Raw genomic sequence first — 26,379 nt, 5'->3', positions numbered from 1 at the left:
GCTGCCTCCCCAGGCTCTAGCTTTGGGCACCTAGCAACCTTGCCTTGTCCCCAAGTCCTCCAGCTTCTTAACAGCAGGTGGCAGCAGAGTGCCTCAGCCACAGCTCCACTTTCCAGCCCTGTCTGCACCTCTGACACAATGAGCTCTAACCTCTTTACTCAGTCCAGGCATCAGCAATCACCTTGGACACGAACTGCATACTGTGGAAATGAAAAATCTAATATTTCAGTAGAGGACAGCGGCCTAGTCCCAGTCTTCTCAGCCTCCCTTGCTGCAATCCCACCCCTTTTGCTGCCTCTTCTGGGTGCTGGATATCCCGGGTGGGCCCTTGGCTGGCCACTCCTGGTCAGCCCACCTGAACCTGGGTATTGCTAGTGGCCTGATCAGGGGAACCTGAAGCCCCTTCCTTCCCCACCACCACTAGGCACAACTGTCCACCCAGGAAGCCCAAGCGAGGCAGGCAGTAAGCCAGCCTTCATGGCCAGCCCCCTAGCAGGTGCTAGGGTAAAATGGTTCCTCCTGACCCGGAGGCCCAGCTGGTGGGTAACCAAACTCCTCTGACCCCTCAAACCCATCTTGTCCACCAGGTCTTCCTGACCCCATTACCTACCTGTCACACACGTGGTCAGCCAAATCTGCTGTGCCCCAAAGTCTTAACAAGGACCTAGTTTCCAGACTAGCCCCAGAGAGTAACCCTGTCCAAGCTTGGGCCTACCTGTGGCTACACCAAGTCTGGGATTGAGGCCACAGCTACCGACCCCAGTGTGGATCAGTGTGGGGCACAGCAGGTGCAGTCCTGCGTGTGGGTGTGGCCATCCCATCCACCACCCAGCCTTCAGAGCCCAGACAGGAGCCAGCAACCCACAAGAGACAGAAGCCTGAAGTTGCTGTGTTGGTCTTTTCTAAAAAAAACTTGTATTTTCTCACAAAATGTAGATGTGTAGGAATAGTCTTATGTTGGTTTCATTTAAATGCTCATCTTTAGTGTTATAATGTTACTTCTGTTTCCATAGTCATAAACAGTGGGCATCGAACAGCAGCAGTCCCTGCCGCCACCCCAAAGCCAGCCCCGGAAGGCACTCCTAGAGGTTCCAGGGAGGCGGACACCTGGGTGGCAGGAGGGCTCCTCCACACCACTCCACTGGAAACAAACCAGCCAGACCTGCCCCCTTGGTCTGACTTCCCTGCAGTGTTGGGTCCCCACCCAGGGCAGCCCCTCTGGAGTTCAGCTCCTCTCCCTGAGCTTTGGCCCCTGCCAGGCTCTGCCCCCATGCCAGTCCTGCTGCCCCTCCCACCCGGGACACTGTGCACGCAAGCACAGGCACACACACGCAAACATATACATGCACACACGTTGGGCAACTCTCCCGCTTGACCCCAACATGCCTCCTGCGCCCCACCTGGCTCACCTTCCTAAGGTGGCCTGCTCTCCTGCTCCCTTCCTTGTGGCTCTTTGGAACACAGCACCAGGTCAGGGAGTTGGGTGGGCAGGTGATGCAGGGAAGCAGGGATGTGGCGTGGCGGGAGGGGGTGTCTCCCTGATGCCAGGAGGCTCCAAGCTCCATGGCTGGTGTTGCTCAGGTCAGCCCAGTTGCTGGAGATCTAGTCCCTAGGAACCCATGGCTGGGCCCAGGCCCTATGGAGGGAGAGGCAGAGGGAGGAGGGCATTGCAGCTGCAGGTGTGTGCAGGGCTGGGAGAGTGACAGGGCATGACAGCGGGCAAGCAAGCTTGGCTTCCAGGGACCAATGGAGACACCGGATGGATGCAGCTTGGTCCATGGGTGGTATGGGTTGACCCTCAGGGGCCTCAGGCCCAGAGCTGGCAGGTGTATGGGGAACCCTTCCAGCTTGATCCATGCCCTTAGCCCCAGGTGTGGCCTTCCCTGAGCCAAATTTGTGTGTGGGTGAGTGAGCAGTGGTGCTGCCGGGGGCACACAGGGAGAGCAGCCAGCAGCAATTATTTCGAGAAGCTCCCAGCCAGAGGAGGAAGGGGCAAGTGGGACGAACTGCCAGGGCAGAGAACAACATACCAGGCATGCAAGCTGGACACAGGAGTCAACAGGCTGAGGCTTAGTGTCCCCCATGGAGTCCACCAGCCTGACCGCCTGCCTGCTGGGCCTGGGAGGAGGAACCTTCCTGCTGGGGTTGGGCTGCAGCAGGCACGCAGGCACAGCGGGTGGGTGAGTGGGCAGGCTGGAGCGCAGCAGGGTTAAGAGGCAGAACACAGCAGTTAGGTTAGTGGGGGGAGTTTGGGGGATGGGCCTGAGGATGTGTCCACTACCACAGTGCCAAGGGAGGAGCCAAGCTGGTCGGAGCTGGCGGGTGCACTGGTCTGTGCGTGAAGCCAGGAGAACTGGCAGGGGGCAGGTGGTGGGCCTCGCCTAGCACACACATGCAGAGCCCAGACCCTGCTCTCCTTCCCAGCAAGGGTGGACAGCTCAACTGTGCTCCCTGGCCCCCAATGGCCCAGGGCTCAGGACTTCAGGACTGCAACTGGATGCTTTTGAGGAGAGGAGGGTGCTCCCAGCCCCTTCCCTGGCAGCCAATCATTACTTACTTTCAATGACTTCTTTTTGGAGGCTGACCCCATTGGGTCAGTACCCCAGGCCCTGTGTTCCCTGTGGTACAAGTGGTGTAGCAGCCGTCTGGGGACAGCAGAGGAGAGGACTAAGGAGTGGCACTGTAGGAGCATGCCAGCACCTGCTGTTGACACTCCCACCGACCCCTAAATGGGGTAGGGCTGTGACTGGACATCGATCGTCCAGCCAGCAGGCCTTCCCAGCATCAGCTTAGGGCCTCCCATCTGCCTGCCCTCCTTTCCACGACCCATCCCACCTGCCCACCCTTCTTCCCACAAGCCGCACAGCACCTGCACTCACCCAGTGGGCCAAGTGTGTCCAGAGGAATCACTTCCCAGCTACCTGCCTTCTTGCTGGCTGCAAGGGTGAGAGCATGCGTGAGCTGTGGGCTGCCAAGACGGGATGGACATCCTTTGCTGCCCACTTCTTATCACCCCTGCCTGGCCTCTGCCCATCAGCAATGCATCACCCCCACCCCTGCAGTGGCACCTAAACAGGCGGCATGTGACCAAGAATCCCCAGGGAGCAGTGATCCAGGCCCCCAGCCACGCAGAGTCTTTCTTCTATACCAGCTCACCACCTGTCAGCCTCATGCACCCTGGACTTTGACCACCAATGGCAGTGTGCTGTCATCGAAGCCCCCGGGACTCTACGCTCCCTTAGGCACCTTTGTGGTTGCTGTAAGACTGAGAAAGCACAGGGTAGAGACAACCCTGGGGTGAGCTTGCATCACCTTCTCCTGCAGCTGGGACTTGAGACGGCAGAGGGGAGGGCAGCCCGCACTTGGAAGCGCGCCTTGGTCCAGCCGTCCTTCTGCAGGGCCCCACTCAGGTCCTTGTAGCTCCACAGGGTCTCCAGCAGGTGCGAAGCCGCCTTCTCCTCGCCCACCCATTGGCTGTGGTGGGCCTGGGATGGGGTCTGTGACCACTAGCCACGCCTACTTCACCAGGCCCCGCCCAAAATCCCATCCACCTGTTAACCTGCCCAGAGCCCTGCCCACCTGCCAGCTAGCCCTGTCTATGCTGTGCACCTGCCAGGGAAGAGGGCACACCGCGAGCCTGTAGGAGCCATCGCCAATTGTCCAGACTGTCGGACACAATCTAGATGGTGCTGAACACGGCCAACACCGTGTCTTCCTCCAGGCGTGCGGGACAGCTTGTGCATTCCTCAGGTTTCGCACCATCTCTGCCATGGCATAGCTCCCTAGGCAGGCATGAGGCAAAGACAGGTGTTAGGACACCCCTCTGCCCTGCAGCTACAGGAAAAATTGCATTCCTGTGGCGCGGAGGTGGATGAGGGCCAGCGCCAGGAGGGCCCCAGAACATCACGCTGCCAGGAGAGCTCCAGAACCACCCATCTTCCACTGCTCCCCCTCCCCTGTGCGTCCCGGCCTGCCTGGCTCCTCTCACCATTGAGGTCTTTGTTGTGCCGGTCCAGCAAGAGGTTCCACAGTGCATTGGCCACAGCCTGCACCACCTTGTCCGTCTCAGACTTGCAGCAGCTCCACCAGCACCTGGAGCCTGCTCTCCTTGTGCACCTTGGTGTAGATGTAGAGGGCCCACTGCAGCGGTTGGGGGATGAATGCTTAGCGCAGACTTGCTCCCCAACCCCGGCTGTCCCCACCAGCTGGGTTGTACTGTAGTCCCCATGCCCGCAGTTCAAGGGCCATTCCTCCTTCCTGCTATTGCCCAGCGGTGGGGTCCTGAGCCTGCGCAGTGCCCAGGGTAGGCCTCCCATCTCACCATCCAATTGCCGGCGCTGAGGTTCTACAGGGCTCCTGCGGCTGCCTCCAGGGTATCGAAATTTCAGCTCTCCATGAGGAGGAAAAGGTAGAACCGTAGAACCGTACCACCTCGGGCTGGTACAGCAGCTCAAAGTTTGGGCATGCACAGAGCACCTGCTGTTCGCAGTCACTCCAGGACCTCCTCCCTCACCCATCAGCCCATGCCCTATTGGGCGCTCCAGTGGACAGGGAGAGTCAGGGACGCATGTGGAACACGGAATGTTTATTATCAATGGAATCACTTGTTCTGGCCACCCCCAGGGACAAAGCGCTCCCATTTCACAGAGGGGCAAACAGGCTCCAGTCAGGAGGTCACAGTTTGGGTAAAGTTATTCCTTCTTTTGATTCTCCTTACTGAAGAACTGGGCAACAAATTTGCCAACTCAGGAGGCGGGGTCTCACCAGCCACAGCTGCTAGCAACAGGACCCACTATCCTTCCATCCCTAAAGAACTGAGAGTGCAATGCAAGTAGGGACTGCCTCCACCACTACCTAGCCAGAACTGAACAACCAGGGCCACGCCCCTAGCAATTGGGCCCGCCTTCCTGGTTCCTCCACAGCTGGCACTCCACATGGTGCACACGCAGAGCTTCCAAGGCGGCCCTCCACACCTGCCTGTCCTGTCTCAGGAAGCTGTCTTCCTCTCTACCTGTGATGTACCCCTTTCCCCTAGACTCCCTGTTTCCCCCAATGACTGGGGTCGCTTGGCCACCTCCACCCACTGGGAAGCTTCTCAGGCAGGCAGGATCTGAGTAGACAGCACACAGCCACAGGAACTCAACAGGTGGGGGATGCACCCACGCCCGCGCCCCACCCCCAGGGCCCCCAGCCCATCTGCATTCCTGGGTCTGGCCGCACCGCACCCCCTCCTTCCCAGCCCAGGTGACTGTCCTTCAGCCCCACCTCTCACCTGCTGTCTGCTGCCCTCTAGGACTTATCTCCCCAGCAACCCCCAATCAACTGACCCATGGCATTGATCCTGACTCTGCATAGGTCCTCAAGGACCTCTCAGGAACCTCACATCTGTGATCGCCTATAGAGCTGGGGCCCACTGCAGTGGCACTGGTTTTGCTGCAGCACTGGCTCACCTTTGGCGGCTTCTGTCCGCTTGGGCAGATCCAGTGTGTCAAAGTTCTGGTCTGTCTCACCATCATTCTTCCCTAGAAGAGAAGGATGGCTAGAGGTGAGGTAGACCCTGGGCTGGGGTTGGGGTGGGGTGGGCAGAAGCATGCCAGGATGGGTCTCTCCTGCCCAGAGACCCCAGAGAGCACTCCACATCTGGAGGCAGGCACTGCTTACAGCCATCTGGTGCCACGCGGACAGGTGGACCAGAGGACAAGGCAGTGGTAGCCATGAGGAGGCCTAGGGCCTGTGGCGCCCGCATCACATGCTGAGAGGCACATCATGTGACTCCTTAGGGTTCCTGGGCAGCTGCATGTGGGCAGGACAGCAACGGGTATAAACAGAAAAACAGGAATACAACTTGGTGAGCAAGCGGAATGCTCCCTCCTGGCAGGCACCCAGCCCTCCACCTCCAGGCACCCAAGCCACAGCTCCTAACTCCCCCAGAAGGGAGCAGAGCTTAATTTAGATAGACACGGGGCCTCCTGGTGGAGCCATCAGACATCTCTGGGGCCCTGCACGTGCCCCCTCTCGGTGCTGACCCAGCCTTCCTTATGTATTAGAGTCCGAGGTTGCAGGAGCAGCCCCTTGGGCTGGCCTCTCACCAAGCTGCCGGGTGGGGGAATGCATTTCTGCCCCTGTGTGTGTGTGTGTGTGTGTGTGTGTGTGTGTGTGTGTGTGTCTTCAACCAGTTGGCATGGAGATGGCAGCCAGGGTGTTGGGCCTGGGAGTTGGGGACGGGGGCTGAGTGGCTTTCCTGGGTACTCACTGCCCTGCAGTTGTCAGTGATAGTGTGAGCCCTCTAGCCTGGCTGAGGGCAGGGACCATGCAGACACACAGATGTCACTTACCTTGATGGAACCAGTCCTCTGGGTGGCCACAGGAAGCAAAGGAGAGAGGAGAGCTGCCTCAGTGGGGGACCCTCCCAGTGTCCCCTATGTCTCCACCGCACACCCTGGGGTCAGGGTGGCGGGGAGCAACACTGAACACCCCAGGGAAAGCTAGGGCTCAGAGGTGCAAACAGGCTCTGCAGCAGTAGCTGCTGCCTGGGGGGTGGTGGCCAGAAGTCAGGGCAGGAAGACAGGACATGTCCAGGGGTACTCTGCCAGGTGACAGGCCTGCGACACCTTCCCCAGAGGGGAGCACAGGTAGGGCCCATCGCGGACTCTCCCTCCTGTCCTCCTCCTCTGCCCTTCCTTGCCCTCCACCCCCTCCACACCTGTGGCCTACACTGCATAGGGGCAGGGCTGGAACTCACACCCTGGCTTCCCCCGTAGGCCGTTTGCCCCCTTCCTGGCTCCTGGCTAAGAGTCCTCCAGCCTCTTGAGTTGCCTGCTATCTGGGCTCCCTGGAGGGCCTGCCATCTGGGAAATGGGAGGGATGGGGCTATAACCAGGCAGGACCCTATCTCACCCACTCACCTTTGGCCTTCTTTCCACCGAAGAAGGAAGCATCATCCCACCTCCGTTGCTGGAAGCCCGCAGCGGTGCTGTCTGGTACAGGCAGGACCCTATCTCACCCACTCACCTTTGGCCTTCTTTCCACCGAAGAAGGAAGCATCATCCCACCTCCGTCGCTGGAAGCCCGTAGCGGTGCTGCCTGGTGGCCCTGGCTCAGCTTCCTGGTACCTGTCAGCTCCAGGCACCTCCTTGTGCACATGGTGCGACAGGTTCCACAGGATGCACACGTAGTTCTCTACTGACTGTGAGGGTTCAAGAGAGGGGAGGTGAGCGTGAGGCGGGACCTCAGGGCTTGGGAACACTCACCCTCCTAGCCAGTGTGCCCGCAGCCTGCCTGGGAAGCCTGGGAATGGGGAGCAGATCCAGATGAGTGAGACTTGGCAGAGAGGGGCTATGGCCATTTCTGCGGGGGCATATTCAGAACACTGCAGACCCACACAGCCATTCTTCTCTACATTGTCCTGGACAGATTCAGTTCCAGCTCCTGCACCAGCTGGCTCCTAGACCTTCAGCAGGAGGTTTTGAGACCATCCCCACTCTGTCCTGCCCACCTTGGTATCTGTGTCCCTCCTGCCCACTGCCAATTGAAGGGCATGCAGGAGTGCATCCACTAGCCCCCAGCACTGCCAGGGACTTCAACAGGTCTTGGTGCTGTCTTAGTCCACATTCCTGGGGGCCCAATGGAGAGGAGGACAAACTGGTGAGTCCCCAGCCTCCACCAGGGGGCTTTCTCCAGCCTCACCCCCTCAAGCCCTGGCTTGCTTGGAGGGCTTGTGTTCTTCCCCAAAATGGACTTTGCCACAGACTAGCACCTCCCCCAGGGAGATGGCAGCTTCCGGGGTAAATTGGAAGGGTCAGAGGTGGTCCAAGGAATTCCTGACAACACTGAGTACTCCCCACACATAGCCTGGAAGGACAGCAGGCATCTAGGGTGGTGGGCAGGGTGTGGGTTGGCACTGCCCACACCTCAAGCAGCCAATGTGTTCTTGAAGACGGTTGTCCACTCAGCGTCCTTGGCTTGGAGTCTTCGTTGGGTTCATGCTGCCAGCCTGAATGACCTCATGAGTGAGGGTCTGCAGGCCGTGGTCAATGATGACCATCTTCAGGGGCTCGTATGATCACAGGTTCCAGAGGGTGCCTCTGGGTGCCACAGATGGCAGGCTGTGTGCCGACCCAAGTCCCCCCCCTTCCTGGGAGCCCCCCTGCCACTCAGAACCTGCCACCTTCCTTGTGCCCAGGTTGGCATCAGGAAGACTGTGAGAGGCATTGGAGGCCCTCCTGACCCAGGCCAGAGAGACAAGGGGCACTGAGCAGCAGCTTCCAGCTTGGGGGTGAGGAACGGTAGGAGCACTGGGTGCAGTGGGGCAGGGAGGTGGTAAGGCAGATGCTCCCTGCTGTCTTCTGGCCCCAAGGCCTTATAGAGATGGTCATGTGATGCCACTGGGGCAGCATAGGAAAGAGGTATGCAGTGCCCTGCTGTGACTGGGGGACCTCTCTTACCCTGCCACCTGATTAAGCTGTCGTAGCAACCCGCACTCCTGGCCACCAGGATGTTCACCACTGCCTCCCCACTCCCAGGCTAAACCACTACTCTTTCCACTCTCTTCCTAGGGAATGTGGGGTTGGGGTCACGCAGGTGTGGCCAGGTGCCACTTGCCAGTGACAAGCTGCGGGACCTCATTGTCCTGGGTGGCCCACAGCAGGCGCACCAAGGCTGGTATGCTACTACAATCCCGGAAGGCAGCATTGTTGCCAACTTCCCAGCCACAGGAGAGGCTGCAGGTAGGCAGCGGCGTTGGCCTTCACGGGGTCCACAGGATGCTGCAGCATGGCCAGCACCTCAGGCAGCTTCAGGTCCCACCAGCGTGGCTCCTTGCAGTGCTGTCCACTGAGGGCGAGCATTGTGCCACCTGGTCCAGGCTGCTGAGTCTGCCCCGCTTGGGCTGGGCCAGGGGTGTGGTCGCTGCAGGGAACGGGACCCACTCCTCTAGCAGCAGCTCACCACCTGCGCCATCCTCTGCCATGTCTGCGTAGGTCCTGTGCAGGTGGGCAGGTGCCCATGAACCTACTTATACCTACTCCTGGGGACCAGGTGCTCTCTGATGGAGCAGGGCGGGGCCAGGGGCAACTGTACCCTGGCTCCTAGTACAAAAGCCAGTCTGGGTAAGAACCAATCAGGACAGAGTTGGAGTTAAATCCACCTGTCACTATCTCACTCCTATAGTGCCTCCTGGATCCCTTCCCCTTCCTGCAACACCCCCATCTCCAGCTGGCACCAGGATGCAACGGCACTGGGGGAAGGGAAGTAGATGATCCTACCTAGATAAGGCTCTCCCAAGAGGAACACCCGTTGAGGGTACTGAGGCTCTAAGGGGATCCCTGTGGGTTGCAGCCACTTTCCAGAAAGCTAAGAAGGGTAAGAGGGCTTGGAGGAGGGGGATCAGGTGACTGGCACTGGGGCCTGCTCTGCAGGTGTAGAAACTTGGGCTCCACAGAGGCGAGGAGAGGAAGGCCCAGGGTCCTTGGGTTCCAGGAAGAGAAATCCCAGAGCCTCTAGGAACCCCAGAGCCTTTCATTGGCTACAAAGCCATCAGGTGGCTGCTCAGTCTAACACCCACCCTCCTGTGTGCCTGCATTCACGAGAGCCAAAGTTAGATCATATGGAAGCCTGCCTAACCAACTCGACACGAGCAGTTTCACTGGGGGAGCAGAACGCGGACTTCCTGGAGGAGGTGGCAGTGATTGCTGGCCATCAGGGTGGGTGGGATAGGGCCAGGGTGCTCACCTGGCACGCATCCCGCACCTGCACTCGGGCCTCCTCCGAGGGGCTGTGCCATAGTCGGGGTCCAGCTCCAGGCCACCCTCATCGTCATCATTGGCCAGGTTGCATGTGTCTTCATCCAGTCTGTAGAGCTCTGCCTAGAAGTACTCAGGCAGGGAGCAGCCCCTGGGCAGTTGTGGGGGCCTAGGAGTGGGTTAGTTGGGTCATATGGCAGGTTTATTTGCATTTCTCTAAGCACTCTCCACACTGATTTCCATAGTGGTTGCACTCGTCTACACTCTTGCCATCAGTGAAGGAGGGTACATTCTCCCCACATTCACACCAGCAGGTGTTATTCATAGAGTTCTGAATGTACGCCAAACTCACTGAAGTTATCTGGAATCTCAATGTAGTTTTCTTTTTAAACTTTTTTTTAATTTTAATTTTAATTTTTGAAATTTTCATACAATTCTGTTTAGTCCGGGATTCTCCTCCCCACAATTTCCACCCCCGATCCATTTTTCCCATATTGTCATGACAGTACATTTCTTCATAAGGAGTTACAATTCCATCAGTCTGCTATTTAAGTGTTTTCATTTGTATCTCTCTCTGTTATAAAAAAAAAGATTTATTTCTTTTATTACAAAGTCAGATAAACAGAGAGGAGGAGAGACAGAGGGGGAGATCCTCCGTCAGATGATTCACTCCCCAAGTGAACACAATGGCTGGTGCTGTGCCAATCTGAAGCCAGGAGCCAGGAACTTTCTGCAGGTCTCCTGCATGGGTGCAGGGTCCCAAAGCTTTGGGACGTCCTCGACTGCTTTCCCAGGTCACAAGCAGGGAACTGGGTGGGAAGTGGAGCTGCCAGGATTAGAACCGGCGCCCATATGGGATCCCAGGGCGTTCAAGGCGAGGACTTTAGCCGCTAGGCCATGCCGCCGGGTCCCATTTGTATCTTTCTAGAGGCTAGGGAGCCTGACCATCTTTTCATATGTCTGTTATTCATTTGAATCTGTTCTTTTGAAAAAAATGTCTGTTCATTTTCTTCACCCATTTCTTCACTGGGTTGTTTGTTTTACTGTTCCTGGGTTTCTAAAGCTCTTTGTAAAATCTGGATTTTAGTCCCCTACCAGTTGTGTAGTGTGCAAATATTTTCTCCAATTCAGTTGGTTGCTTCTTTTCTGTATTATTTCCTTTGCTGCATAGAAGCTTCTCAGTTGATGTAGTCCACTTGTTTATTTTGGCTTTGACTCCCTAGGCTTTTGGTGTCTTTTCCAAGAAGTCGTCCACTTTCCTATATCTTGGCAAGTGCTTCCTACGTTTCTTATAATAGTCTGATAGGTTCTGGGTGTAGATTTAGGTCCTTGATCCATTTAGAGCTGATTTTTTGTATAGGGTGACAGGTGCGGGTCTTGCTTCTTACCTCCGCAGGCTACTATCCAATTGTCCCAACAATATTTGTTGAAGTGACCAGAATTTTTCCCTGGATTGTTTCCAGATTTCTTATCAAAGATTAGTTGGCTATACATGTGTTGTCTCCATTCTGGTGTTTCTATTCTGTTCTATTGATCTTCTCTGTTTCTGTACCAGGATGAGACTTTTGATGATCACTGCTCTGTAGTATGTCCTGAGGTCTAAATTGTGTTTGCTCCAGCTTGATTTTTATTCTTCAGGATAGCTTTGGCTATTGGTGCTCTCTTGTGTTTCCAGATGAACTTTTCCACCTTCTATTTTTGAGAAGAATGTTGTTGGGTTTGTGGTTGGTAATATGAACATATTGAATGTGTGGGGATTATGAATATGGTAATATGAACATTTTAATGATGTTGAATACGCCAATCTAGGAACAGGGTAAGGTTCTTCATCTTTTGATGTCTTCTATTTCTTTTAAAATTGTTTTGTAGTTTTCACCATAGAGGTCTTCCACATATTTGGTACTTCGAAGTAGAGAATTATGTCTGCAAACAGAAACTCCTCATTTCCAACTTGAATTCCCTTAATTTATTTTTCTTGCCTAAAAGCTCTGGTAAGGACTTCCAACACTCTATTGAAAAGCAGTGGTGAGAATGGACATGCTTGTCTAGCTCCTGATGCTAGTGGAAAGGATTCAAGCCTTTGCCCATTTAGTATGATGCTGGCTTTGGGTTATTCATAAATTGCTTTGATTGTGTTGTAGAATGTTCCTTTTACACCTATCTTAAGGCTTTCAGCATGAAGTGGTGTTGTGTTTTATCAAATGCCTTCTCTGCATCTATTGAGATGATCATATGGTTTTTGTATTTCAATTTGTTGATATGGTGAATAATATTAATTGATTTGTGAATGTTAAACCATTTCTGCATGTATGGGATGAATCCCATCTGGTCTGGGTGAATGATCTGCTTGATGTACTGTTGGATCCTGTTGACTGTGTTTTGTTGAGGATGTTTGCACCTGTATTCATCAGGGAAATCAGTCGGTAGTTCTCCTTTTGTTGTCTCTATCTGGCTTTAGTATCAAGGTGATACAGGCTTCCTAGAAAAAGTTTGGAAGAATTACCTCACTTTCTATTGTTTGGAAAAAGCTTGTAGAGGATTGGGATAATTTGCTCTTGAAACCTTTGGTTGAATTCAGCAGTGAAGCCATCTGGTTCAGGACTTTTCTTGGTTGGGAGGGCTTTAATTAGTTACTGGTTCAATTTCAGTCCGTTTTATAGGTCTACTTAGATTATTAATTACTTCTTGATTCAACTTTTGCAGATTGCATGTGTCCAAAAAACTTTTTCTTCTAGGTCTTCTGATTTGTTGGCTTGTAGTTGCTTGTAATAGCTCCCAATAATTCTCTGTGTGTCTGAGGTATGTTTCGTTACTTTTCCTTTTTCGTCTCTGATGTTATTGATGCATATTTTCTCTCTTGTGTTTTTTGATTAGTTGGGCTAGTGGGGAGTCCTTTTTGTTGATTTTCTCAAAGAATCAGCTCTTTGATTCATTGGTCTTCTGTATTGTTATTTCGGTCTCCATTTGGTTTGTTTCCTCCCTTATTTTTGGTTAGTTCTTTTTTCCTACTGCGCTTGGGATTGCTTTGCTGTAAGGTTCACTCATTTACTTGGCGCATGCCCAATTTCTTAACATAAGCATTGGTTGAGATGAACTTTTGTCTTAACACTGCCTTGATTGTGTCCCATAAGTATTGATATGTTGTGGTGATTTGTTTCATTTGTTTCAAGCAATGTTTAAATTTCTCTAGCCCATTGCTCATTTATAAATGTGCTATCAGCATCAATAACCATCTTCCTGTGACTCAAGTTCCATCTACAATTTAACAAATCTTAATTTGAAGTCAGCAAAACGTTTTTTGCTCTGATCGGAGCTCTTTCCAAACTGATGTCCTCTTATCCTTAGTGTCTCAAACTAATCTTGTGCAGCCATATTACACCCAGTTAGCATGAGTTGATTTGGGTGCAAGAAATTTTTATATTCTTGTAGAGTTCCATAATGCACATTTTCTCCAAATTTTGAAGACACTTAGAAATATTAATGGAGTAGGTTAGGGATGGAGGGGGAAAAGAGAAAATGAGAGAGAGAAAAGTGAGAGGAAAAAAAGAAGCAGGCAGTGACGGAGACAGGAAAATAGTTACTACTGGATCATAAAGTTATGAATTGGCTCATAAAGTTATGGAGGCTGAACTGTCAAGATATTTGCTCAACAAGGTGAAAGCCAAGGACACCCAGCGGTGTAATTCTACTCCCATTCCAATGGATCAAACCCAGGAGAGGCAATACTTCAAATTCTACTTCAAAAACTGGCCGACTCTGGGCCCAAAAAGTTTTCTCAGTTTCTTTGTGAAGGTAACTGGGTAGGAGTTTCTACTGTGCTGCATATACATTAGGTTTTCATTAAGATTAAAATACTAACTAATGAGTGAGGAAAATTCCATCTGTTAGAACAAAATTAAACTACAGCTAGCCCTAGAACAACGCAATAGCTTTGGTTCTGGTGAAATCTGAACCCACAGCTTTAGAATCAACCTAGTGCTGCACTGTAATCTCATGTTGCTCTGTCGCAGATCCGACTTTCGCAGATCCGACTTTCCTGATGGGTATCTGAAGCCACTTGCTAGGGTAAACACTGAGGAGATGTTTGGAGATTTCTGAATGACTGGCATCCATTTGCATTGAGGAGATGTCTCCGTGACACATCCATTTGCATTGAAGAGATGATAACAGTTGGGTTCTATGCAGAGGAACATGGGATACAGATGGGGTCACATGCTGCCTGTCTCAGCTGGGCTGTACCAGCAGACCCATCCTCTGGTCTCTGTAATCCCCAGGAGGGATGATGCTGGCCTGCAGCTTCCTCTCACCATGGCTCAACACCTTCAGCAGGCCAATCTCTAGGCATTATGGTCAGCCATGTGTAGCACTTTTCTTGTCCCTCTTCACTGGCTCTGTGGCAATAACAAGAATCCTCTTCTGTTCGACCGTGGGTTTGGCAGCAGAGCAGCTCTTCTTGTGTGTGTCCTTTCTAGAATACAGAGCAGGCAGGGGCTACCTGATCATTGCCCAGAGACAGGGTTCACTAGTCCTGGAGTTCCTACTTTCTTGACTTCCTTGCCTTGAGGTTGGTGTTTGTAATCTAACCTTACATCAGGCTTCTGGAGTACCTAGTTCCTCTCAGTGTTTGGAATCAGTTTTTCTGCCTGCACCTTGCAAGATGAGACAGAGATCTTTCTTAGTCTTTTCCATTCACTTTTTCTGTTGATTGAGGTTCATTCATGTTACAGAGAGCAGGCTTCTTTCCTCAAACTGCTAGTTCAACTATAAGTCTCACCCAGAAATAACCTCACACCCAGCAGAATGCTTGATGGAATGTCTAGACACTCCATTAACCAGTCACATTGACCCATGTAGTCAACCATTACAACTACCAACAGGCACACAGAGCAGGAGAAAGCACTTGCAAATCACATGTTTCACCAGGGAGTTAATATTCAGAGCATATAAAGGTCTGTTGTGACTCACCCATAGTAGCATTAAACATAATTGAAAATTAGGTGAAGGATTTAAAATAGACAACTCACCAATAAAGAAATACACATATACAATAAAGCTATGAGAAGACATCTTATATTACTAATCATGAGAAAAGGCAAAGTTACTTAATACATGCAGTTTCTGTTTCAGATGATGGAAAAGTTCTGAAACCAGATAGGAGTAATAGATACAGAAAATTGTAAATAGACTAAATTGGACTCGTGTCACTGAATTGCTTAAATATTTAAAATGGTTAAAATGGTAAATGTTTTAGATATGGGCATTTGTGTGTGATTGTGTATGTGTTGCTGTAATAAAATGTTTCAAAATAGCTCATTTAGTAAATGGAGCTTATCTCCAAAACACAAAGTCTAAGTTAACATCCATAAATTAATGTTATTTATTACAATGATTCCACCAGAAAAAACTATTGCCTCAAGAGATGTGGTAAAAGCTTTTAATAAAACCCACTGTACATTTCTGGTTTTAAACTTCAGCAAACAAGATTAAAAGAGGTTTTCCAGTTTGAAGAAAAACACCATCTAAAATGTTCAGCTAATTTTGTACTGGCTTAAGGGTGGAGAACTACTCCATCAGATCAACTTTAACAAAGCAATAATGCTCATTCTCACCCTGTTTTCTCAGGTACACAGTGGTGGTCCTAGCCAGCCAAAATAACCTTTTTCCCTTTGTATTGATGGCCTGCCTCAGGCATTCTTCATAATGAAGAAAAGCTAACACACCTGAGTCATTTATATAGATTAATAAGATAAAATAAGTCATAAGCATTGATGGAAAAATTCCAGGTAAAAAACTCCCAGAACACCACTGTAGGAGATGTTTGTAATTTATAGTTAGGCAAACCTTGTCTATATGCCATGCTAAACACATGGCCTAAACACAAAATGATAAGGGCCAAGTGCAATGATTCAATTGGCTAATCTTCCCATTGCAAGTACCAAAATCCCATACGGGTTCCAGTTTGTGTCCCAGCTGCTCCACGTCCCATCTAGCTCCCACTTATGGCCTAGGAAAGCAGCGGAGGAAGGCCCAAAACCTTGGGTCCCTGCATCCTTGTGAGAGACCAGGAAGAAGCTCCTGGCTTCTGGCTTCAGACTGGCTTAGCTATGCTTGTTGCAACCAGTTGGGAAGTAAAACAGCAAATGGAAGATCTTTTTATGTATTTTTTTCTTTGCTCTTTTTTGATGATGATGATGTTCACATAGCTGAGAAGAACGTATGCCCATGTGGACCACCAGCTAGGGTGAGGAGAGTCAAGGAACGGGGGAAAGTGGATGAAACAACTGCTTTCAATCTTCCTTTCTATTCTTCCTGTGTCTGGGGGAAACAGGGTTAGAAGGGGAGAAGCCATAGCAAGCATCCTAACCACATCAGCACCTGGGGATGGGAGGACATCCACCCAATGTCATCCCAGGCTCCCTGATGTGAAGCATGTTCTGAGGGTACTGCTTAAGTGACTTTGATAATTCTGAGATGCTATTGATTTCATTGCTCCAAGGTTGAGGAAATTTTTCCAAAGTCCATTGGCTAACATAGTCCACCACAGAGTCTCCAGTCTCCCAGATACTTGCTGTTGAAGGTTGGCCAGGACTGTTGTCCATTTTGTTCTGCCCTCCATGGTATTAAATGTCCTCTTCAGGCCTCAGTGACCTGTCGTGTGCTCCATATGCATTTTGGCAAGCTGTCCACTGCACAGATTTCAGATACTGAGGTTGCCTAGTTCTGACATTTGCACTCTATGGTCAGACCACAACTCCTGCAATTAACCCTATGGTTGGATTTTGAGTCCAGTGGTTCAGTTGCGTGGGATCCCCACAGAAACCTCATCTGAGGTGACTCCAGACACCCTGTGTGTGAAGCCAGTAGGAGGTCTGGCTTAGTCTGTCACCCACATCTCAATGGTGGTTGCAGTCACTTAGACAGTTCTGTCTCCAGCCCCATCTCATATGCAAACCAATGAATGCTATAGCCCAGCGCAGTGCTACTCACCTCATGCACATAAGCTGGAAATGCAGCCCAGTCAGAGCAATGCATAATCAACTCCACCAGGCCTTCCACCAGCCCTGGTTCCTGCATATGCCAGAATGTACAGCAGACTGGTCTAGTCTGTCCCGCATCCCATTCAGCTCTCGTACACACCCATGGGTACTGCAGCCTAGCTCAGCCTAGCTCAGCCCAACTGACTCCACTATCCAGCCCATACTTATGCTAGTGGGTGCTACTGCCTCGTCCAGTCAGGCCAACTCCCAGCCCTAGTTCTTCTGCTCACCAGTGGGAACTGCAGCCCAGCAGAGGCATGCCCACAGTTTCTCTACTAGGTCCACTCTCAGCCCCGGATCTTGCACTTTCCACTTTCCACTTTGTTCTGCAGTCAAGCCTAACAGAACTTGCCAGCAGTCCTAGCATTTCCCAGCAATGTTCCTCAAACCCCAGCCAGTTTGCATTTACTATGGCTGATGTATGTACCAGTAGATACAGTCATTAAACCCAGCCTGGCTCTCCCTCTAACCCGGCTATATGCAGACTGATGGGTGTTGTAGTCCTACTCACCCTGATCTGCCCCCAGTCCCAGCTCTCATACTCACCAGCAGGAGTATTGACCAGCATAAATTCCTCTGAAGGCCCCTACTGGGCTTTCCCCTTTCCCAGAGTGTTGTGTGTGCTGGTGGGTGCCATGGCCCATCCTGACATAGTCTACCTCACCTCATCATTTGCCAGTGGATGCTGCATCCTCCCTCAGCTCTGCCTGTCCCCAAATCCAGCTCCTACTGGTGGGTGCTACAGTATAGTCCAGCCCAACCAGCTCCCAGTCATAGCACTAATGTGAACTGACTGGTGTTGTGGCCCAACCCAACCTCTCCTGCACCCTGTCCTGGTTCTCACATCTGCCAGTGAATGCTATAAAATGCTCAGCCTGGCCTACATGTATATATGTATTAGCAGGTATGATAACCTGGCCTGGTCTAGGCTCAGTTGTTGCACTCACAAGCAGGGACTGCATCCTAACAGAGGAGTTCCCCAAGCTTCTCTATCAGGCCACCTCCTAGTCACAGATGTCACACACACTGGTGAGATCTTGGCCTAGCCTGTCCTGGCAACTACAGTGGCCCTGCCAAACTGGTGTATACCCATTCCTGCTCTTACCATTGTGTGCTACAACCTAGCCATGCCTGGCCCACTCCCAGACCCAGCTCTCATGTGGGTTAGCAAGTGCTGAGATCTATTCTAGCCTGTCCTACATTCACCCTGGCTCTTGCAATCACTAGCAGGTGCTGAAGCCTAGCTCATTCTGGCACACCCAGAGCCAATCCACATCCATGTCAAGGGATCCTAAAGCCATGTCCAGCCCAGTTCACCACTCTACCCCAGCCTTCATGCTCACAAGCAGGAATTGAAGCCCAGCCAAGGTGTCCCCTCAGCTCCCAACACAGCCTGCTCCTAGCCACAGGTCTTCACGTATGCCAGTGATTTCTTCAATCCACCCTGCCATGGCCTAACCCCTGTCTTTGCCATGAGATGCTATGACCTGACCAGCCTGCCCCCACCCCAGCTGTCACTGGCAGATGCTGTAGCCTAGACCTGTCCAGCCTGCCCCGACCTCTAGCTTTCATGCAGACTGGTAGGTGTGATAGTCTTGTATGGCATGGTTACCCTCCCACAACCCTGGCTCCCACAAATACCACTGTGTGCTACAGTTTCATCTTGCCTCGCCTGGTCTGCTCCCCAAACCAACCCACATATCTACGAACAAATGCAGGATCCTTGACCTGGTCTGGCCCACATTCAGCCCCAAATCTCATGCTCATCAGAAGGAGATATAGCCCACCTGAGGAGTTTCCCCACCAGGTCCATTCCCAGACCCAGATCTCGCACATACCATCATGTGCAAGGCCCTTTCCCAGTGGAGTCTACCTGCTAGTCACAGCCTTCGTGTGCACTGATGGATATTGCAGCCCAGTCTGCCTCACACCCTATTCCTGTGTGTGCGTACAGGTGGTGCAGCCTGAACCAACCCAGGTTGTTCGCAATCACAATACCCATAAGTGTTGAGTTCCATGGTCATGCCTAATTTGAACCATCACCATCTCCCGTTCTCATATAAACCAGCAGGTATTGCAGTCCCACAGGGATGAGCCCACATATCCCCCACATAACCTGTTTTCTCGTGTGCTGGTTAGAGTCATGGTCCAACCTAATGTGTTCCACCCCATGCTCCAACACTCACGGGCAGGTACTGTGGTCAAGCCCTGCCAGGCAGGCCCTCCAGCCCTAGCTTTATGTGCAACCATTGATAGTGGTAGTGGTAGGTGGACATGCATGGACAGCTGCACTGGTCTGACCCAAAAGGGTCCTCCAGTACCCTCCTCAGAACTGCCCATTCTCAGCCCCCTCACTTACCCGCAAATACAGTGGCCTTATTGGTGGAAGTCTCCCAGAAGCCATGCTCACTTGTAAAGTATTCCATCAACAGTTTTCTTCCCAAACATCCCTATAACTCTTTCCCTGAGAAATCCACAGTCCCCATACCTGGAAGTGCATGGGCTTGCCAAGCTCCATCTTCCAGTTGGGTGGCATGCTGGCCTGGATCTCTGTCTGCCCACCAGGATCCAAGCTCATGCACTGGACTCCAGACCTGGTCCTCTGGTACATGTACTAGCCTGGGACCCAAATACATGCATGAGTTTCCAAACCCTTTCCAACAACCCCCATTGCAAGTTCCAGGCCCTGGATCCCATGAAAGGAAGCCACCAGTTATTTCAGCTCCATGGCCTGAAGAAAAACACCCAGGTAGAATATCTTTCTGTCTCTCCTTTGAAAAAGAATGAAAGACCTCAGAATTCCAATTAACTTAAGAGACTCCATCTGGTTAACCTGGGTGACCTTAAGGCAAGGTGACCTTAAGGCAAGGTCTCTCTGAAGAGATAAGACTATGTAAATGAGGGATTGATAGTTACAATTCTGACTGGCTGAGATATAGTTAACCAATCATAAGTGTGACTGTGGAATTCCCCTGAATTGTATAAGAATCCTGTGATTTTCTACCTCCAGGCTCTTTTAACCAAGGACCTTTGCATCGGTGACAGTTGGAGGCCAAAACTTGAGTTGGAATAAACCACACTTGTGTGTTTGCATCGAAATTTGACTCCTGTTGATTCATTTGGGGAAGACCTGAGGCTGAGAGACTGGAGCCTGCTACCGAGTCTGAGCTGAGCCACTACCAGATCTTCCACAAAGCTGCAAACGGAGCTGCCCTTTAATTTGTATTCTGATAGTGGATATGTTGCCCTTTCCATTCCTGTGCTGGAGACTGTGGGCCAAATTTCTTCCCACTCTACAGCAGCATCTCTATTTGCTAAAATTCAGGCCTGTATTTGGGCCCGCAAAGATAAATTCTTTGTGACTCATATTCGAGCCCATACAGGTTTACCTGGGCCCTTGACTTCAGGAAATGCGGCTGCAGATTCAGCCACCAAATTAGTGGCCTCAGCTCTTGAAGAAGCTCAAAAGGCACATGCTAGATTTCACTTGAATTCTAACACGCTTTGTTTGCACTTTAGTCTGACTAAGGAACAAGCCAGAACCATCGTGAAGCAATGGTGCCCTCAGTTTTTGCCTGTTCCTCATTATGGTGTTAATCCCCGAGGACTGTTGCCCAATCATGTCTGGCAAATGGACATGACACACATCCCAGAGTTTGGGACACTAAAGTATGTGCATGTCACTATCGATACTTGTTCTGGATTTATTTTAGCTACTCCTCAAACAGGAGAACAAGTCAGACATACTCTAGCCCATTGCTATGCATGTTTTTCCATCTTGGGAACTCCTAAAGTTATCAAAACTGATAATGGTCCTTGCTATACTAGCAGCAAGTTTCATGATTTTGCTGCCTCCCACCATATACAACTAATTACAGGTATTCCTTATAATCCTCAAGGACAAAGTATTGTGGAACGTGCCAACCGTACTATTAAGGATTACCTTATTAAAACCAAAAAGGGGGAATATAGCACTCCCCGAGATCATTTGAATCTTGTATTATTTATTTTAAATTTTCTAACATTGGATGCTGAAGGACAGTCTGCTGCAGATCGTCATTGGAATCCGTCTCAGAAGCAGAAGGGTTATGTTATGTGGAAGGACCCCTTGACTGGTAAGTGGCTAGGCCCAGATCCCGTCCTCATTTGGGGGCGAGAATCAGTTTGTGTTTTTGTTTGTTTGTTTGTTTGTTTGTTTTAAAGATTTTTATTGTTATTGGAAAGCTGGATATACGGAGAGGAGGAGAGACAGAGAGGAAGATCTTCCGTCCATTGTTTCACTCCCCAAGTGAGCCGCAACGGCTGGTGCGCGCCGATCCGAAGCAGGGAACCAGGAGCCTCTTCCACGTCTCCCACGCTGGTGCAGGGTCCCAAAGCCTTGGGCCGTCCTCGGCTGCTTTCCCAGGCCACAAGCAGGGAGCTGGATGGGAAGTGGAGCTGCCGGGATTAGAACCGGCGCCCATATGGGATCCTGGGGCGTTCAAGGCGAGGACTTTAGCCGCTAGGCCACGCCGCCGGGCCCGATCAGTTTGTGTTTTCCCAGAAAATGAAAATGGTCCGAGGTGGATTCCTGAGAGGCTTGTCCGGCAAGCTTCTGCTGCTGAGTCTTGTGAAAGCTCGGATACTGGCCAAGATGATGGCATTTGAGTTGGAAGATAGACGGGACAAGCCTTTATGTATTACATAAGTATAACAGTATTTTTGCTGTTCTGCAGCGTGTTCCCTGACTGATGGCAAAGCCAAAGTTTATCGGTGGCTTTGGACTTTGTTCTCTGAGAGCCATGTGGGATGGGGGAGGAAGTATTGAGCCTTTCTAAATATCCATCCATGCTTTGATTTGGAACTTCTTTTGTTTTGTTTATATTTTCCCCACCTCGTCTTGGATTCACCAGAGCATGTCTGTCCCAGGACAAATGCTTATCTTATGAGGTACTTACTTCCCCAACAGACAAGGGTGACATTTACATATCTATTCCCCACCTGAAGCCTCAGCCCATTTCTGTCTCCAGCCATTGTTTAGGGGGAGGGCTTCAGATTGGCCTCTTTATCATTTGAAAGGGACCAAAAAAGTTGGCCAGTGACACCTTTCTGGCCTTTTGTCCCAAGGCCAGGTACCTTGGATACCAGGAATTTTCTTTGTTTTTGGAGAAAAAGCTTTGAGAGGAAACTTTAAAAAATGGTCTTCCCACCACGAACACAGGCTTTTCTCTCTTGTTTTTCCTCCCGCCACTATGGCAGAGGATCTTGAGGACTCGCTCTTGTGAGTGAACCTTAGCTCATTGAATTTGAAGCTTGTGTTTGTTTGTGTTATCCCTATGCTTCTCTCTTAAGTACAGGAGATGCCTCTGAAAGGAATGACACCAAGTTCCAGTACACCCTGACAGTATGCTGGAATGGCAATTGTGATTCTGTTATTATCCTGCAGCTGCCCTGAATCCTGCCTGTGCCTATGGGGACTGATGGAGAGGCTTATGTTGGCCTGATAAAGAATAAAAGAGACTTTGGCATAACGGCGACCATCATAGCCAGTACATCAACATCCGCCACGACCAGCTACCGTGGTGACAGTGAACAAGGTCACAGAACAAACTGCCAGAGTTATGGAACAAAGGACTTTACTGATGAACATGAGCAGGTGGGCATGCTTACGCTGTGACTGCGGGTTGGTTTCCTGGAAAAGAAATAGCAGATGCTGTTAGATTTGGTCTAGGCCTCCTGTACCCCATTGTATGCCTTTCTGTTGTATTGTATGCATTTCTGGTGTATCATCTGTGCAAGTGCAAAATGTTTTCCCAAGCCTGGGAACTGCTGTCTGCTCATTGTTATTGAGCTAAGTTACTCCTAAGATCATGGCCTCTTTTCTCCCAATGTGCCTTTTATGTATGTTTCACCTGTGTAGTGCTTTGTTTTCCCAAGCCCGGGAACTACTGTTTGCTCATTGCTACTGAGCTGATATTCACTCCTAGCCATGGAACAGGGTTGCCAGCCTGCTCAAGTATTGTTTGAGCAGCTGCAGCAGACAACGCATTGAATAGCAGCCAGTGACGGGTAAGATGGACCGGGAATGGACCCACCTAAGACAGGGGCTCTGTCATGCTACGGAGATTCCCGATGACGGGTAAGGCTGAAAACCTGAGAGTCCACAACCTAAGACAGGCGCATTCAAGTCTGCTTTAATACAGAAGAGGGAATCTGTTGTGGACTGAGGAGTTGATTTACATTCCTTTAGCTGAGCACTCAGGAATCGTGCCTACAACAGTAGCACCTGGCCTTTGCAGACTCATTGGCGTCCTATTGTCCTGTTAATGGGCTTGGGGGGAAGAGGATATAATATGGTAATAAAGAGGCTTTGGGAAGACGGCTCCCAACACTTGTAACATGATCATGGTCTCCGTGTGTCGGTGCTTTTTGCTCGGACATTCGCCGTGCCTACTATGCTGGCTCAGCTAGCTGAGGCAAATCTTCCTGAACATGGAGCAACCAGGAAGAATCGTGTAACTTGGAAGGAATCCAGAGAAAGAAAGCAGGGAACACAGTGACCCACTCCAAATGTGGTGAGTCGCCCCAGGCAGGGGAAGCACAAGTGGGAAACCCAGCCGACCCAGAGGAGGCAGAACGAGCTGGACAGTTTGCCTTTTGTGAATATCCCCACAAGCAACAGCAATAATCTGCAGGAGGGACAGAGGCTTCAGTGGAGTGTGAACTAGGGGCTCCTTCCTCAGCCCGATCTGCTCGTACCACCCCCCCCCCCGGGAGTTTCTAGCGACCAAGAGGCGAATTTGCCCCAGGCTCCAGGCTGACCATCCTCGGGCGGGACCTGCCTTGGAAGTGTCTTTGCACCAGTGCTGGTGACTCGGGGACTCATAGGATTCCAGCGAGGCAGGGACAGCTAGGATAAAGGGCCCCGAAGAACTGGCTTCCTCAGAGAGTCACACAGAGCCTGATCCGGCTTGTGCTCCACCTTCCCCAGCAGAATTCTCTGGAAACTGAAACTGTGTGAGAACCTGACACCCCAATTAGCATAGGGGCTGGGCAGAACTCGCCTACAGGTCCCCAGCAGCACGGGAGCCTAGGGTTTGCCTTCGCTCAGGCTCTCTGAAGGTTAGTAGACCCTTCAGTGCCCCAGCAGGTATCTGAATCTCCCAGCCAATGGTGCTCCTAAGAACCAAGGTAGGCGTAGCATAGGCTGGGCTGGGTCTCTGCCCCTGCTGAGCCATGTGTGATCTGTGTCTGGTTGTGGACCAGGCTTGGCTGGGCTGTAGCATCCTATAGTAAAAACCATAATGGGTGAAGGCCAGTCAGGAAATGCTAATGTTCCTGTTAGGACAATTGGTAGAATAAGTAGGTAGGACTGTCCCATGGACCCACCAATGGGTATGAGATCTGACATTGGGAGAGGTTCTGATGGAGGAGCTTCAGGAACTACTCTCTTGGGATATAATCCCTACAGGTGAGTGCAAGAACCACAATAGGGAGCAGCCCTGACCAGGCCAGGTAATGGTACCCACTGGCATACATTTGGTGCATGTTGAATGCAGACCAGGCTGAGCAGAGTTACAACAGCAGTTGTTCTCATGTGAGCTGGATCAGGGGAAAGTCAAGCTGGATTGACTGTTCCTACTGAAGCATGCATAATTCAAAGTGGGTGTGGATTGGTAGGGCTTTGTCACAGCATCAACTGGCAGATATTGGCACAAGGGGCAAATTCTGTCAAGTTAAACCGCAGAACCACCTGGAGAGTGCAAGATATGGGAATGGTGGTGGGCCCAGGAAGGATACAGTGGGCACCTCACTCTTGGGTTGTCACTGCAACTGGTGAGCATGAGAAACAAGACCGAGGCAGGCCTGGCTAGACAGAGAGTGGCACCCACTGGTAGATGTTTGAGGGCTGGAGAGTGGGGCTGGTTGGGCTGAACTAGACTTCAATGCCCATTGACATGTATGAGAACTGAATGGGCTGTGGGACAGACTGGTCTAGTCTGCTGTACGAACTGGCAAGCATGGGATCCAGGACAGAGGGTGGGCCTTGTGGGGGTTAATGCAGGTCATTCTGACTTGTTTGCATGAAAGCCAGATGTGTAGTGGGCAGGATCTGGCTGGGCTGCAACACTCATTGGTTTGTATGAAACACAGGATGGAGACAGAACTGACACAGCAATTGCAACCACCAGTGTGTACTTAAGCCTATTTTGGTGTTGGACTGTGCTGGATTGTGTCTTGGATAAAACACTCATGAGAATCAGCTCTGGGATCAACTCAGAAGAAGTTTCTATGGGGATTCCCCCAACTGAATTGCTGGACTCAGAACCCAACCATGGAGGTGATAGTCATTTCTATGATCTGGCCATGGAATGCATGTGTCAGAGTTGGGCCTGCTCAGTGATTACATGGAACACTGGACAGCATATCTCAGTGTACATGGAGGACATGGCAGTTCATTGTAGTCTGCAGAGAACACATTGTGCCACAACAGAGGACAGAGGACAGAAGAAATTGATCAACTACCATAGCAAAGTGTTGGCAGTGACTATCTGGGCCAATGGAGACTCTAAGTGGGAATATGCCAACTGGTGGATTCTGAATAGGTTTCATCATACTTGGAGTGACAATATCGGCAGTAATTCGAAACTATTCAACTATCAAAACCTGTTGAGCATGACCGTTAGAGAGTGCCCGCATTGGGGACCTTGGGGTAGTTTCTGGTGGCTGTCCCCCACTCCAGGGTACAGAGGCATTTGGGAGACTGGGTGTGGCTATTCTCCTTGTCTCCTCCCTTCCCCTACATACAAGGAAAGAAGAAAAGATATGTGGAAACATGTTTCATCCACTTCTTGTAGCCGTTGACCCTTATCACCCTAATCAATTATGTAAAAGTCATCAAAAATAAAAATAATTATTAAAAAATGGTCGATAGGCTTAAAGATGGCACAATTGAATTATGCAATCAGGAAAAATGCAGGAACAAAACGAGAATAAAGAAAGATAGCATAAACTATACATAGAAACATTTTTTGGCAAAAATGAATATAGCTAAAGTAGAACTTTTCAGAGTGTTAGGTAGCAAGCTATAGGTAAAATACAAAGCCAGCCAATTTTTGTCTTTTCAAAATATTTATTCACTGGCATTTATATATTTATTTTTAACATGTGTTTTCACTTTACTTCTAAATTTGCAGTAAAAATGTGAAGCAGTAATACAAAGGTTACCTATACTGTCCTGTCTCATTTTACTAGTATATCCCTTGTTAATATCTGTCTCCATGAACCACACCCATCTTCCACTAGTTTTTAAACATGAAACACTTATAAGAATATCCACGTTAATGTACTATACTCAGGTTGACTTTGTTTGGATGGAAGGGCTATATCCCAACTGCCAAGGAGACCACGGGGATTTGGACTGACCTTGTAGGCCAAGAACTCTGAGGTCGTCCACTTCCTTTTGGATCTCCCGCATGGGAAGGACGATGCCCAGATCCTTCCTCACAGGATCTAATGTCATTGGAACAATATCTGGGATCCCCGAGCTGATCTCAGTCTTCAAAAAGTTTGAAGAAATCAGAATCTTTTGGGAGGAGCCCCATGCCTGAGATTTGTTAAAT

General features: G+C 50.6%; 1 pseudogene; it reads right to left on the bottom strand.

Annotated features, from left to right (window-relative positions):
• Positions 1 to 170: 170 nt before the first annotated feature.
• LOC131478173 (splicing regulator ARVCF-like) lies at positions 171 to 26,279 on the bottom strand (annotated as a pseudogene).
• Between the last annotated feature and the right edge of the window lie 100 nt (positions 26,280 to 26,379).

Source organism: Ochotona princeps, chromosome 28, assembly GCF_030435755.1.
Source record: "Ochotona princeps isolate mOchPri1 chromosome 28, mOchPri1.hap1, whole genome shotgun sequence".
NCBI lineage: Eukaryota > Metazoa > Chordata > Mammalia > Lagomorpha > Ochotonidae > Ochotona > Ochotona princeps.
The sequence above is the reverse complement of the archived record's forward strand: the minus strand, read 5'-3'. Positions and strand labels throughout refer to the sequence as shown.